We start from the raw sequence: 6,917 nt of genomic DNA, 5'->3' as shown, positions 1-6,917 counted from the left end.
AAAATACGGCAGCACAGTAGATAACTTTACTGACGAAATCTGTAAATTGATTTACAGTGAATAAAATCACATCTGAATCACATTAAAAAACTGTTAAGTCTACAAAAATAATTTGTTAATTTCGCATAACGATGTTGTATATAAATAGACCATTTCCTGTATTTTTTACATGTAATAATTGCTTATTGTGCATCAATAAATGATCAAATTAACAGGAAAATATCAAACAAAAAACTAATTTAAACTGGTAGAACAACAATAAAACTTTGCATTTTAAATGGAGCTGTTCTGTATTTTATACATAAAATCTATTCATAATATGCTGTATCTTTGTTTTAATAATCAAGTTATTATGTAAAATGTACATAATTTATTTATAAACCTGCAAAATTACTACACCTACACCAAAACATGTAAATTACATCTTGAAAAAAGACAAGAGAGGAAAATATAACTTTTGGGACATTTATTTGACAGCCATCATCAATAGTTGTAAACAATTGGATGCATTTTTTTTCAATGTCAACAACATGTAAAGAAGCTACATGAACTGGTTCTTTTAACTATGACTGAATCCAGGTTGGAAAAAAAATGTCCATGCTATAAAAACAGCAAGCTGAATTGAACTCTGCGGCTTCTCCCAAATCACTTAAACCAATGGTGACCAGTTTTCAAGAAAGAACCCCCCCCCCCACACACACACACACACACACACATTTTAGCATTAAGAGAACTCTCAACATGGGTGACATGATAAAATTGTTGGCATTTTATCTAGAATAACTCAACCATGATTATTCTTGCCAATGAGTATGTGAAAAAGTCCATGTTATGAGAGCATCAGGCCAGACTTAACTGCATATAGCTGAAATACACCAAGAACAATGACATTTTGCATCCATCTAAAATGCACCAAGAACAGTGACACTTCACATTAAAATTCCACAACAGTAAACAATACCAAGTGCAATTTCACTATCACTATTCACTATAACTCTTATGTAAGCATTAAGACAATAGTACATCAGGGTGAGCGCAGTCTGTGACTGCCCTCAAACACAATCCTGACATCCACTGACCCATCTTGGTTCCACAGCAGGTAAATCTTCATCACCTCATCTGCAAATTCCTCTTGAACACCGACAGATCCATCAGCAGCATCCTGCAGACATTGTTAAGATAACCGTTAGGAGCTCACTTTCAACCTGCATGTTACAAGACAAATACTACCACCGCACCTACTAACATTAAGAGTGTAACAGGACATAAAGAGGACAACCTGAACAATACTACTGTGATAGTATTGTGGTAACTTTAAAACTAACATTGCTAAAGGGATATTTAGGATATTTTTTACATGAAGCTGTATGACATCCTTATTAGTAGTTACGTGCATCAACAGTGACCCCGACTGTGTCCTGTGAGCAGAGTTCCGGCCTGGTTTTGGTGCTGACGAATGTAGTCCGGCTAGTTGGCTGGGGTCACTAAAATAAAGCAATATGCATTCAAAAGAGTGATACATTTGCATCACAAAACCGTTATCCACGAAAAAGTCTAACCTCACAATTGCTAGGCGCTATTTTCTCTCCCTTCGTATCACTGCGCGCTGCCGCCTGTAGACAGCTGTGCACGTTTCCATCACCTGTTTCACAGAGTTTACTGTTCGGATAGTTAACGTAAACATAAGTGATGAAGCCATCCCTTGTTTTAGCACAGAGCCAAAGGGATACCTTAATGAATCTGAATATGATGCTGAACTTCGTCAGATGGAGTTGGAGCAGAGAAGACAGGGTGGCGGGTGATCAGTAATGCAGCACAGTGCATGGTGGAAGATCAGACTGACAAATGTTCTCAGACAGACATAGTGCATCACCTGCAAGGACATTGCTGCTGAAAAAAAAATAGAATGGCGCTACATTCTCCAGCCAGCTGACCTGTAGCTCACCTGCGGCTCACCTGCAGCTGTCAGAGGAGCCTCTGCTAGTTCTAACTGCCATCTGAACACCGGTCAGCTGAGCCAGAGCACAGTGGACGTGGCTGGTGTGTAGGCTCGCTATATGTTTTATAACGGCAAGAAAAACAAATCATCCTCAATCGCTGATTGTCTGATATTCTGTGTTCATTTGTCGGGCTGATCTTCCATCACGGACTGTGCTGCATTACTGTCCAACTTCAGCAACTTCAGAAAATAGTACCTGGTGATTGTGAGGTCAGACTTTTTCATGGATAACGGTTTTGTGATGAAAATTATTACTCTTTTGAACGCATATGGTTTTGAGAAGCAAAACGCTTTATTTTTGTGACCCCAGCCAACTAGCCGAACTTGCTTCGTCTACACCAAAACCAGGCCGCAACTCTGCTCACACGACGCAGTCGGGGGAAAGTCACTGTTGATGCACGTAACTACTAATAAGGATGTCATACAGCTTCATGTAAAAAGATCCAAAATATCCCTTTAAATACAGTATTAAACTAACCTCAATGTCATTGAACAAGGCACTGGCATCTTCTTCCAGATGGTTGATCAGAAATCAGATGACAACCTCCCGCGTCCGTTGAATGGGGATTCCACTCTGCAGAGTATTACATTTTATTAGTTGCTGAAAGACTTATTCAAGCGTTTAAGAGTTTTGCTTTTCTGGAAAAACAGTACTAACATGTCAAACATTTCAACTGAATTTACATTAGAGGAGGAAACCAATACAGATGTATTGTATGTAATTAACTTAAAGGAGAGAAATGTGAATGAGACAGGTGAAGTTATGATTAAAGCAGTTAATGCAGAAATTGAATAGGTCGAGAATACATTTTAATACCTGAAGTAGAACACTAATTTGGGTCAGACGTCTCTCTCCTGCGACACCATCCTTCAGCAGTTCAGGTGTATTGAAGTCCAACATTGCCATGAATTACAGCTCAAGATTCAGTGTGGTGATCCTCAGAAATTCTGCGCTAACCTGAAAGAGAGATGAGAAAAGAGAAAAAAAGTGGTATAATCTATTGTCATTCAGCACTCAAAAAAGAGTTGTAATGAGATGAATAAGATGCAAGACTGTTCCATATATTTTTTAATAGGATGTACACTGCTATGCCATAAATTCTCTGCTTACAGGGCTTCCCCCAGTGTATTATGAGCCTGGCCGGTCTTACTTGCCCCACTGCCAGGCTAAGCATCGTTTATTATTTTTTAAATCAGTTTTTATACTCCATAAACATGTGATCAGGTGTCTTTTTCATCACCTGACAACGTCACAACTTAGTCGCGCATAACGGGGCACGTCACGGACATCATGCTCCTCAGACCGCTGCTTCACCAGCTGACCGAGAGGAGCGGACCGAGTCCACGTTAACGTGAGCCGATCCGCGGCTGCAAGAGGCTCAATCAGCTGATGTAGCACGGCTGTTAGCTGTTGGCACGTCGTCCCCTGCAGCTGTGAATGCGCAGCTACGGCGTCACTATGAGAGCCCGGCCACTTGATACATCACGCGCGCCGTACAGAAATCACTCACGTTTATAACCAGGGATGCAGCCCTCGTCCAAGTAACGTTCAACCAGCAGCCACAGAAACACAGCCCCCCCCCCTATGCTCAGCATGCGCGATGAAAAGCCTCGCCATGTCTGAGCATGTTGTAAAGTGCTTATTGATGAATAAATTACCCATTTTGCGTCCATTTTAGGTGGCGTTAGCTATATAAACGGTGCCTTAGCTGAATGAACCGTGTGTTAGCTGAGCAGTTCTGTGGAAAGCTGTAAACTAAGTTAGCTTACGTAGCCTACAACAGCTTGGTGCCGCTGGTGACAGTATAGTTGTATGTAGGAAGACGGGGTCAATATTAAATAAAATATTAACGCTCTACTTACCAGGGTATGGAGTCCTCCAAGTGGTTTTCACTGTGGTGTCGACCGTTGATTTGCCTCGTGTTTTTCAAAAGAAGCAGGGTACCGTTAGATATCCCATGAGTCCACTCTCTTTGCGCGCGAATGGCGGCACGTCATGACGTTCTGCGTAAAAACGACTCATTTTCTGAAGTTGTTGCTAGAGATGATTAAAGTTCTTGAAATCGATTAATATACGGTAATTGCTCCATACTCAAATATTCTGACTGGTATTTACTGAAAATATTACGGATATCTTAAAATTATAATTTGTTTGTCAAATACTAATTTCTTTTGTGAAAATAGGCTAAATAATAGAAGTAATATAAGACAAAATTATCTGTTGAATTTTAAAACATTTATTTGAATATGTCTAACTCAAATAATCACTTTTGTGATTTTCAGAGATTTTATTAAGACTATATACTTTTTTATTATTGTGACATAAGACCCTGAATGTTTCAATTTTTTTTTTAAATTAATTTTCAAAAAAACAGAGGTCCAATACAGAACAATGTACAGTTAAATATATTCAAAACATGACCCCCTTGAATAAAATAAGGAAAAATAAAAAACCCAGCAAACTGATACCCTGAACTAGAGTGCACGACCCACTGCCACCCTCACCACCCCCTCAGCCAATCCCACCCCCAAGCGCTGAGAGGATTCAGGAGGTCCTTTTCCAGGAAGGAAAGCAGTGGTCGCCTGATCTTTTCAAATAAGGCTGTGAATTACTTTTTAGTCTACCTCTCAGATTCACAATGATTTTTTGTGTGAAAATATTACCTATATTTGCATTATTTCATCAATCATGTTAAAAGTACAGCATAAACTTGTAAAGTGACGTACATATTTTTTTTGTATTTTTCAAAACAACTGACTAAAACTATAGTTTTTACAATATTTGCATGCCAAATTAACAAATTTGTTTTGTTATGAGTATTACAGTATTTATCAGTTTTTGTTACCAATATTTGTAGTTTTCACAAATAAATTTGATTAAAATCGCATGTTGTTGTTGTAAATATAACAAAACATTCTGTTTTAATAGTTTACAAATGTTCGCTGTGATTTAGACAAAAAGTAAATGTTTTGGGGTTTACAATACTTTTCTGTAGTGATTTTACATAGTTTCTATGTAAATTTCACAGTCATTTTTTACAGTGTATAACCAGGTGCTGAAGGCAGTAGCTGACACTATAATTTCTGCACTGAAATCTATTAGAGCAAACAGCTTCAAACAAAACACAATACTGCCTTTCTCTGGGGCTCAAAAAAAGAAAACCCTCAAAAGGACCTCAACTGGTATGCTAGCTTTAAGGCACTGAAGTTTGAGTTGCAGGTGCAGCTAAAGTTTCTGAATCACAATTTAAGAGGAGCTCTCAGTTCTGCTCTTGTCTTAAAAAATGACCAATTAACTGTGTTGGGAACTCACTGTTTCTGGAGAAGATCATGTAGACGAGGCCCACAGGCCAAATATTTAGAATTTGCAGAACGATGTCGGAGACATGGATGGAAGGACCTGCTGTGAACATATTGAGGTGGGCTGCAGGGGCTAGTGACTATTTGAGACTATCCAACTACTTGGCATTAGAGGTTTGAACAAAAGTAATCAGGAAAATCATTGAAACTAGTAAGCCATAGATTGAGGGGGTATGAAGGTTTTCCAAAAGATTTCCCTCATAACGAAGCAGATTCCATCAGCAGTGAAACAAGTACTTTTCACCACCTTTATTTCATATTTAAGACATACTCTATGAAGGGCATTTCTGGCCTTACAGTCAAACAGGAGAAAGAATGTTATTCTTCGGCATCATCTTTAATGTGTAGGAAGCAAATTTGTAAATATATTTAAATTAAAAAAATACCCCCTTTTTACATATAGTAATTTATGATGAGTCATGGATGGGGGCAAATTAATTCATTTAATCCATCATTCGATATTCACTGTGGACAGACATGAAAATATTAATTAGCTGGGTGTTATAATTTTGTGAAAGTAATTATATAGGAAGATTATGTTTTTTTATTCCATTTGGGATGATAAGAGGTAAAACCCTGGCTGCTTCTGCTCAGATAGTTCAAGATAATTTTGGAGCATTATGGAGAAATTCAAAATTGAATGAGATTAAAAAATCATTATCACTTTTTAATGAACGTCCATTGTCATCCTGTGGTTTTAATATTTTTTACAATGCAGCTGCAATAAACAAACACTAAGAAGATTATAGATTATTATTTCTCACTATTTTACTGCCTTGTCTAGCAGACTACGTGAGCTCATAACCACTCATGGTTACACAAAGGAAATAAAATGAAGCTGGGCTCTTTGTACAGATGTGTTGTGACTGCCATCAACTTGCTTCAGATAACAAACTTGCAAAAAGTGATAATTTTGTGAATACGTGAATGATCTGATCTAGGCAACACCATGGAAACACAGCATGCCAATAGCTATTAATATAGTAATAATTGAAAAAAATTGAGTAAACATAAATTGACCTAATAGAATGTCAATTCTTGAAACATATGTTACATTTCCTCCATCTATTGGTTGACAAGAGAGTTTAATCCAGAATCTGTGATAACCTTGACAGAAACTCTGGGGCTCTATCATGAACAATGAGCGAGAGAGATATTTTCAATTAATTCTTAAATGAGTGCAAGCATATGATCAGCGTCAATATTACAAGATCAAATGGCTGAACTGTGTGTAAAGTATTATTTTTTTGTGTTATTACTTGTTTTGAAGGAAACAATAACAGAGTAACACAATTTGGTCTGGACATTGAGTTAATGTAGGCAGCATTCATTTTGTGTGCCTCATTCAAAACGTTGTGGTAGTGAAGTAGAAAACAAAATGGAATTTGGGGAGGTTGCTGACAAGACAGATATCTTTGTCGTGAAAATTTAGTATGTTGATCAACCAACCAGTATAGATTTATAGTTTTATCATGCGGTTGTCTATGAAAACATGCTCCTATTTAACATTATGGAAAAGAAGAGTGACCTGTTAATTAAATTGCAGGCAACCTTTGAA

The 6,917-nt window shown here is 37.6% G+C and overlaps 1 long non-coding RNA gene across 1 annotated transcript; it reads right to left on the bottom strand.

The window, feature by feature from the left end:
- Window positions 1-849: 849 nt before the first annotated feature.
- On the bottom strand, window positions 850-4,000 carry LOC146964759 (uncharacterized). The gene is made up of 4 exons (XR_015034671.1): window positions 3,863-4,000; window positions 2,817-2,957; window positions 2,478-2,573; window positions 850-1,162 (listed from the first exon to the last, which is right to left on the bottom strand). It is a non-coding gene; the product is annotated as an uncharacterized LOC146964759 (long non-coding RNA).
- Between the last annotated feature and the right edge of the window lie 2,917 nt (window positions 4,001-6,917).

This window comes from Trachurus japonicus, chromosome 21 (genome assembly GCF_045865225.1).
Source record: "Trachurus japonicus isolate A0001 chromosome 21, Traja_1.0".
NCBI lineage: Eukaryota > Metazoa > Chordata > Actinopteri > Carangiformes > Carangidae > Trachurus > Trachurus japonicus.
Note: the sequence above shows the minus strand (reverse complement) of the source record. Positions and strands in the feature narration are given on the sequence as shown.